We start from the raw sequence: 10,043 nt of genomic DNA, 5'->3' as shown, positions 1-10,043 counted from the left end.
GCACTAAGTGCCTTCATAAAAAATTGGAGAGATCCTATACTAGCAACTTAGCAACACACCTGAAAGCTCTAGAGTAAAAAGAGCAAACATACCAAGAGGAGTAGAAGGCAGGAAATAGTCAAACTCAGGGCTGAAATCAACCAAATAGAAACAAAGGGAACAATACAAAAAATCAACAGTCAAGAGCTGGTTCTTTGAGAATATCAATAAGATAGGCAAATCCTTAGTTAAACTAATGAAAAGGCACAGAGACAGTATCCAAATTATCAAAATCAGAAATGAAAAGGGAGACATAACAACAGAAACTGCAGAAGTTGAAAAAATCATTAGGTCTTCAAAAGCTGATATTCCACAAGACTAGAAACTCTAAACAAAGTGGATGAATTTCAAGACAGGTACAACGGACCAAAGTCAAATCAAGAGCAGGTCAATAATCTAAACACTTCCAATTGGTTAGGAGTCAAGAAAACATGACCCCAAGGACTGGACAACTGGAATTAAGAGCAGCCAAAATAAATATAATACGTAATGACTCCAGGTTGTTGATAGGAAAGTAGAGTAGAGTCTAACAAGGTAGAGGGTAGACAGCTGCCCACCTTCTGTACTGTTTTAGGGTAATTGTAAATATAAAGGTTGCATGTGTGTGTTTTATCTGGGAACTAAATGTTCTAAGGAGAGGGAGAATCCCCAGATGGGATTAAATAATTTCAACAACACATTGACATCCCCTAAGGAAATAGAAGCAGTAATTAAAAGGAATACCAGGACAATGAAGCAGGATGGGATGATTGGCGAAGGGGAGATTGCTTATGAGATTTTCAGGGGAGGGGGGAACCAGGAAAGGGAACATTTTAAATGTAAATAAAGAATATACCTAAAAAAATAAAAAAAACTAATAAAAAAGTCTCCCAACCAAAAATACATACATACTACATACATACATACATGCATACATATGTACATATGTACATACATATATACATACAACAAAGGCCAGAATTTTAGTGCAAAATTCTACCACACTTTCAATGAAGAGCTAATACGAATACTCCTCAAACTATCCCACAAAATAGAAACAGAAGCAATACGACCTAATTCATTCTGTGAGGCCAGAGTTACCATTATACCTAAACCACAAAAAGATTCAACAAAGAAAGGGAAATTCAGACCAATTTTATTACTTATGAACATTGACACAAAAATACTCAAATTCTTCCAAACCAAATCGAAGAACATATCAAAAACATCATTTACCACTACCATGTAGTCTTCATCTCAGTGATGGAGGGATGGTTCAATTAGGTCTTACTTCAAAAGCCTATACTGCACAAGACTAGAAACTCTAAAAAAATTTCATCAACATAATCCTCTATATAAGCAAACTGAAAGAAAAAAGTCACATAATCATTTCATTAGATGCTGAAAAAGCCTTTGACACAATCCAGCATCCCTTCATATTAAAAGTCTTGGAGAGATCAGGGATTCAAGGCACACACCTAAACATAATAAAAGCAATTACAGAAAGCCAATAGCCAACATCAAATTAAGTGTAAATTAAAGCAATCCCATTAAAATAAGGAACAAGACAATGCTGCACACTCTTCGCCTATTTATTCAATAAAGTACTTGAAGTTCTAGCTAGAACAATAAGACAACAAAAGGAGATCAATGGAATACAAATTGGAAAGGGAGAATTCAAGATATTGCTATAGTATACATAAGAGATCCCCAATATTTTACCAGAGAACTCCCTACAGCTGATAAACAACTTCAGCAAAGAGGGTGGACATAAAATAAACCCTACTTCATACTTATTATAAAGGAGCAGAGAAAGAAATTAGAAACAACATCCTTTATGATAACCACATATAATATAAAATATCTACGTGTAACCCTAACCAAGCAAGTAACATATTTGTATGACAAGAACTTTAAGACCCTGAAGAAGGAAATTTAAAAATGCATCAGAAGATGTAAAGATCCCCCCATGCTCATGGATAAGTTTAACATAGCAAAATGGCCATCTTACCAACAGAAATCTACAAATTTAATGCAATCCCAATTAAAATCCAAAACAATTTTTAATAGATCTTGAAAAAAAATTCTCAACTTCATATAGAAAAACAGAAAACTGAAGATAGCTGAAAGAATCCTGAATGACAAAAGAAACTCTGTAGGAATTACCATCCCAGACTTCAAGCTGTACTATAGAGCAATAGTGATTAAAAACAAAAAAATCTGCATGGTATTGGTACAGAAAAAGACAGGTTGATCAATGGAATAAAATCAAAGATCTAGAAATAAACCCACACCCCTGTGGACATTTGATTTTTGATACAGAAGCCAAAACCAAAATGGAAAATAGAAGAGATCTTCAACAAATTGTTCTGGTTCAACTGGCAGTATGCATATAGAATAATGCAAATAGATCCATGTTTATCACCCTGCACATAACTCAATTCCAAGTGGATAAGGACCTCAACATAAAACCAGATACATTAAACCTAATAGAAGAGAAAGTAGGAAACAGCCTTGAATGCATTAGTCAAGAGACAATTTCCTGAATAGAACATCAATGGCTCAGGCCTTACGATCAAGGATTGATAAATGGAGCCGGGTGGTGGTACACGCCTGTAATCCCAGCACTCTGTGAGGCAGAGGCAGGCGGATTTCTGAGTTCTAGGCCAGCCTGGTCTACAGAGTGAGTTCCAGGACAGCCAGGGCTACACAGAGAAACCCTGTCTCAAAAAACAAAACAAAACAGAAAAGTAGCATCTCAAGTGAGGTAATCCAGACCAAAAAGAACCCAATGGTATATATCCATTGACAAGTGGATATTAGCCATAAAGTACAGAATACCCATGATACACATGACAGACCCAAAGAAGTTAAAAAAGAAGGAAGGCCCAAGTGAAAATATTTGAATCACACTTTGAGGGGACAACAAAATAGTTATAGGAGGCAGATGGAGGGAGGGGACAGGGGTGGAGGAGAAAGAAAGAGAATGGGAAGCAGAATCAGGTGTGGGGATAAACAGGAGAGCGGCTCAGTGGGCCAGGGGAATGAATAGAAATCTTCAGCTGCTTGGGGTGGGGTTAGGGGGAGAAATCTCTAGGAAGTCCCAGAGACTGGGATAGGAAAGTCAATGCTTGCATCCTTAGAGGAGATATCTAGCAGTACGGGACATGGAACCTACAGAGGCCACCTCCTGTAGCTCCAGTGGAAGGACAGGGGATACCAACCTACCCACTAAACTTTTGACCTAAAATTTGTCCAATCTAAAAGAAAGGCTGGGATGGAACAGAGACTGAATCAAAAGCCAACCAATAACCAGCCCATCTCAAAACCCATCTCATGGGTAAACACCATCCCTGACATTATTAATGGCATTGTGTTATGCTTGCAGACAGGAGCCTAGAATTTACTGTCTTCTGGGTGGCTACACCCTGTAGTGACTAGATACAGAAGCAGATGCCCAACAGCCAACCATTACAGGGAGATCAGGGACAATTATGGAAGTGCTGTGGGGGAAGATCAAGGGCCTTGAAGTAGATGGGAACTCCACTGGAAGACCAACAGAGTCATCAAACCTGGACCCCTGAGAGTTCTCAGAATCTGAGCCACCAACCAAAGAACATATATAGGCTGGAACAATGCCCCCTGGCACATAAGTAGCAGACAGCAGCCCAGTTTTCATGGCTGCCTTGTCTGGTCTCGGTGGGAAAGGATGTGCCTAATCTGACAAATACTTGATGTGCCAGGGAAGTGGAATACCCAGGGAAGTCAGCCCTCCTCAGAGGAGAAGGAGAGGGGGAATAGACAGAAGGGACTCCGTGAGACCAGGAGGAGAAGCAGAGTTTGTGATATAAACAAATAACTAAATTTTAAAAAGATCAATTATGGGCAGTGGCAGCTGCAACAGCAGCAGCAGCAGTGGCTAGTCCAGAGGCAGGGTCATCAGCAGTGGAACCAAGGTGACAGGGTCCAGGCAGGCCCTGTGCCCACAACCACTGACCATCGCTGGACAGGCGAATTGCAAGTGGCAGCGGATTTACGGTGCCTTTCACCTCACAGAAGCCACATCAGAAAACTGCCTCCTGCCAGTCAGTTAAGAGAGACTCACCTCCATCTTGGTTCTCAGACACCAGAGAGATCAGACAGCCTGAGGTATGCAAACATAACCAGAGGCCAACATTGTGGGGGTCTAATCCCAACGGGTGTTGGTCTGCACCCAGGCCCTGGGCTGTTCAGGGATCCATCGGTGTGCCAACCCGGCCAGTAGGTTGTTTGCCTGGCCAGGAGCATGCGCTGCCATTTTGGTTACAGGACGCCAGAGAGGTCTAGCAGGCAAAGTCAGATAACAGTCATAGCCCGAGTCTAACACAGCGGGGGTCTAGGCCCGACAGGCCCTGCACTGCCCGCAGGACCTGGCCTGCTCAGTGGGCCATCTGTATGCCAACAGGGCCAGGAAGTTGTTAGCTAAGAAGACTCTCCTAGCACTTTCAGGGAGAGCTCCCACGCAGCCATCCTGGCCACCTGACAGAACCAGCTAACACTCATAGCCCGAGGGGAACTTTGCTCGGGCCTTGGCCTGCCAGTCTTTTGCCTAGACTCAGGGCCTGAGCAGCTAGGCTAGCCTTGTGTGGACCAGCTGCCCAGCAGTGATCAGCACTTGGAAAAGTTCCCGCAGCATACACCATCAGCACTCCCTGAAGGAGCAAACGAGTATCACCTGGTCCACAGACACAATCTGGGGCAAGGCACACTAGGGCTCCAAGGGCACTCAAGAGGACAGCACATCAGCAATCTGTGACAGGGGAAACCCAGTCATCCAGTGTTGCTGAAATAGCCCTAGAGGCTCTCAGGAGGCTCAAACACCAGCCAGAGACAAGACCAACTAATGCCAGAGAACAAGATGGCAAAGGGCAAATGCAGGAACGCTACTAACAGAAATCTAGGCAATATGGCAGCATCTGAAACAAATTCTCCAACATCAGCAAGCCCTGGCTATGACAACACACCAGAAAAACAAGATTTGGATTTAAAATGATGCTGCTAGAAGAACACAAAAAGGACATAAATGAATCTCTTAAAGAAATACAGGGGAACATGAATAAGCTAGAAACCCGTATAATGGAAACACAAAAATCACTTTAAGAAATTCAGGAGAATAAGGCTCAAGAGATAGAAGCCAATAAAGAAGAAATGAAAAAAAAAAAAAACCTTAAAGAAAAACAGGAGAACTTGAGTCAACAGCAGAAGTCATATAAGAGGAAACACAAAAATCTCTTAAAGAATTGAAAACAAAAACAAACAAATGAAGGAATTGAGCAAAAACATCCCGGATCTAAAAACAGAAGAAGAATCAATTAAGAAATCACAAAGGGAGACAACTTTGGAGAAAGAAAACCTTGAAAAGAAATCAGGGGCCATAGATGCAAATATCAACAACAGAATACAAGAGGTGGAAGAATCTCAGATACTGAAGATACCATAGAAACCATTGACTCGATAGTCAAAGAAAATGCAAAATGCAAAAAGCTTGTATTCTAGAACATCCGGGAAATCCAGGATACAAAAAGAAGACCAAACCTAAGGATTATAGGTATAGATATGAGTGAAGATTTACAACTGAAAGGGCCAGCAAATATCTTCAACAAAATTATGGAAGAAAACTTTCCCAACTTAAAGAGAGAGATGCCCATGAATATATAAGAAGCCTACAGAACTCCAAACAGACTGGATCTGAGCAGAAATACCTCCCGTCACATAATAATCAAAACCCCAAGTGCACTAAACAAAAAAAGAATATTAAAGGCAGTAAGAGAAAAAGGTCAAGTAACATATAAAGACCTATCAGAATCACACCAGACTTCTCACCTGAGACCATGAAAGCTAGAAGATCCTGGGCAGATCTCATGCAGACTCTAAGAGAACACAAATGCCAGCCAAAACTACTATACCCAGCAAAACTCTCAATCACCATAGATGGAGAAACTAAGATATTCCATGACAAAATCAAGTTTACCCAATATCTATCCACAAACCCAGCCCTACAAAGGATAATAGGAGGAAAACACCAATTCAAGGAGGAAAACTTCACCCTGGAAAAAGCAAGATAGTAACCTTCTTTCATCAAACGCAAAAGAAGTTAACCAATCAAATTTAAAAAATAACATCAAAAATGGCATGAAGTAACAATCACTATTCCTTAATATCTCTTAACATCAATGGACTCAAAGCCCCAATAAAAAGACATAGACTAACCGACTGGATATGTAAACAGGACCCTACATTTTGCTGTTTACAAGAAACACACCTCAGTGTCAAAGACAAACACTACCTTAGAGTAAAAGGCTGGAAGGCAAATTTTACAAGCAAATGGTCTCGGGAAACAAGGTGGAGTAGCCATTCTAATATTAAATAAAATTGATTTTCAACCCAAAGTCATCAAAAGAGACTCCGAGGGACACTTCTTGCTGGTCAAAGGAAAAATACAACAAGAAGAACTCTCAATCCTGAACATCTATGCTCCAAATGCAAGGGCACCCTCATTCATAAAAGAAACTTTACTAAATCTCAAAGCACACATTGCACCTAACACAATAATTGTGGCTGACTTCAACACTGCACTTTCCCCAATGGACCGATCAGAAAAACAGAAACTGAACAGGGACACAGTGAAACTAATTGAAGCTTTGGACCAATTAGATTTAACAGATATATATAGAAAATTCAATCCTAAAGCAAAAGAATATACCGTTTTCTCAGCACCTCATGGTACCTTCTCCAAAACCAACCATATAATTGGTCACAAGACAGACCTCAACAAATATAAGAAGATTGAACTAATCCCATGCCTCCTATCAGATCACTATGGAGTAAAAGTGGTCTTCAATAGCAACAAAAACAACAGAAAACCCACATACACATGGAGGCTGAACAATACTCTACTCAATGACACCTTGGCCAAAGAGGAAATAAAGAAAGAAATCAGAGACTTTTTAGAATTTAATGAAAATGAAGGCACAACATACCCAAATCTTTGGGACACAATGAAAGCAGTGCTAAGAGGAAAACTCATAGCCCTGAGTGCCTCCAAAAAGAAAATGGAGAGAGCATACACTAGCAGCTTAATGACACACCTGAAAGCCCTGGAACAAAAAGAAGCTATTTCACCCAGGAGGAGTAGAAGGCAGGAAATCATCAAACTCAGGGCTGAAATCAATCAAGTAGAAACAAAGAGAACCATACAAAGAATCAAGAAAACCAGGAGCTGGTTCTTTGAGAAAATCAACAAGATAGATAACCCCTTAGCCAGACTGACCAAAGGGCACAGAGAAAGTATCCAAATTAACAAACTTAGAAATGAAAATGGAGATATTACAACAGAAACTGAGGAAATCCAAAAAATCATCAGATCCTACTACAAGAGCCTGTACTCAACACAACTGGAGAACCTGGAGGAAATGGACAATTTCCTTGACAGATACCAAATACCAAAATTAAATCAGGACCAAATAGATCATCTAAACAGTCCCATAATGCCTAAAGAAATTGAAGGAGTCATAGAAAGTCTTCCAACCAAAAAAAGCACAGGACCAGATGGTTTCAGGGAAGAATTCTATCAGACCTTCAAAGAAGAGTTAACACCAATACTCTTCAAATTATTCCACAAAATAGAAACAGAAGGAACACTACCCAATTCCTTCTATGAAGCCACAATTACGCTGACACCAAAACAACACAAAGATCCAACAAAGAAAGAGAACTTCAGACCAATTTCCCTTATGAACATCGATGCAAAAATACTCAATAAAATTCTTGCCAACCGAATCCAAGAACACATCAAAACGATCATCCACCATGATCAAGTAGGCCTTATTCCAGGAATGCAGGGTTGGTTCAATATACGGTAATCCATCAATGCAATCCACTACATAAACAAACTCAAAGAAAAAAACCACATGGTCATTTCATTGGATGCTGAAAAAGCATTTGACAAACTTCAGCATCCTTTCATGCTTAAAGTCTTGGAAAGAACAGGAATTCAAGGCCCATACCTAAACATAGTAAAAGCAATATACAGCAAACCGGTAGCCAGCATCAAACTAAATGGAGAGAAACTTGAAGCAATCCCACTAAAATCAGGGACTAGACAGGGCTGCCCCCTTTCTCCTTATCTTTTCAATATTGTACTTGAGGTACTAGCTCAGGCATTTCAACAACATAAGGAGGTCAAAGGGATACAAATTGGAAAGGAAGAAGTCAAACTATCATTATTTGCAGATGACATGATAGTCTACCTAAGTGACCCAAAAAACTCCACTAGAGAACTCCTACAGTTGATAAACAACTTCAGCAAAGTGGCAGGTTATAAAATCAACACAAGCAAATCAGTGGCCTTCCTATACTCAAAGGATAAGCAGGCTGAGAAAGAAATTAGGGAAATGACCCCCTTCAAAATAGCCACAAATAGTATAAAGTATCTTGGGGTGACTCTTACCAAACATGTGAAAGATCTGTATGACAAGAACTTCAAGACTCTGAAGAAGGAAATGGAAGAAGACCTCAAAAAATGGGAAAACCTCCCATGCTCATGGATCGGTAGAATCAATATAGTTAAAATGGCCATTTTGCCAAAAGTAATCTACAGATTCAATGCAATACCCATCAAAATCCCAACTCAATTCTTCACAGAATTAGAAAGAGCAATTATCAAATTCATCTGGAATAACAAAAAACCCAGGATAGCTAAAACTATTCTCAGCAACAAAAGAAATTCTGGGGGAATCAGTATCCCTGACCTCAAGCAATACTACAGAGCAATAGTGTTAAAAACTGCATGGTATTGATACAGTGACAGGCAGGAGGATCAATGGAACAGGATTGAAGATCCAGAAATGAACCCACACACCTATGGCCACTTGATCCTCGACAAAGAGGCTGAAAACATCCAATGGAAAAAAGATAGCCTTTTCAACAAATGGTGCTGGTTCAACTGGAGGTCAGCATGCAGAAGAATGTGAATTGATCCATCCTTGTCTCCTTGTACTAAGCTCAAATCCAAATGGATCAAGGACCTCCACATAAAGCCAGACACTCTGAAGTTAATAGAAAAGAAACTGGGGAAGACCCTTGAGGACATCGGTACAGGGAGAAAGTTTCTGAACAGAACACCAATAGTGTATGCTCTAAGAGCAAGAATTGACAAATGGGACCTCATAAAATTACAAAGTTTCTGTAAGGCAAAGGACACCATCAAAAGGACAAATCAGCAACCAACAAATTGGGAAAAGATCTTCACCAACCCTACATCAGATAGAGGGCTAATATCCAATATATATAAAGAACTCAAGAAGTTAGACTCCAGACAACCAAACAACCCTATTAAAAAATGGGGTACAGAGTTATACAAAGAATTCTCACCTGAAGAACATCGGATGGCGGAGAAGCATCTTAAAAAATGCTCATAGTTGCCAGTATGAAGAAAAAAAATAAAAAAATAAAAAAAAATTCCGGAGATAGCAGGTGTTGGAGAGGAACACTCCTCCACTTCTGGTGGGATTGCAAATTGGTACAACCACTCTGGAAATCAGTCTGGCGGTTCCTCCGAAAACTGGGCACCTCACTTCCAGAAAATCCTGCTATACCACTCCTGGGCATATACCCAGAGGATTCCCCACCATGTAATAAGGATACATGTTCTACTATATTCATAGCAGCCCTATTTATAATTGCCAGATGCTGGAAAGAACCCAGGTATCCCTCAACAGAAGAGTGGATGCAAAAAAATGTGGTATATCTACACAATGGAGTACTATTCAGCCATTAGAAACAATGAATTCATGAAATTCTTAGGCAAATGGATGGACCTAGAGAACATCATACTAAGTGAGGTAACCCAAAATCAAAAGATGAATCATGGTATGCACTCACTAATGAGTGGATATTAACCTAGAAACCTGGATTACCCAATACATAATCTACACATCAAATGAGGTGCAAGAAGAAAGGAAGAGTGGCCCCTTGTTCTGGAAAGA

The sequence above is a fragment of the Apodemus sylvaticus genome, chromosome X, assembly GCF_947179515.1.
Source record: "Apodemus sylvaticus chromosome X, mApoSyl1.1, whole genome shotgun sequence".
NCBI lineage: Eukaryota > Metazoa > Chordata > Mammalia > Rodentia > Muridae > Apodemus > Apodemus sylvaticus.
The sequence above is the reverse complement of the archived record's forward strand: the minus strand, read 5'-3'. Positions refer to the sequence as shown.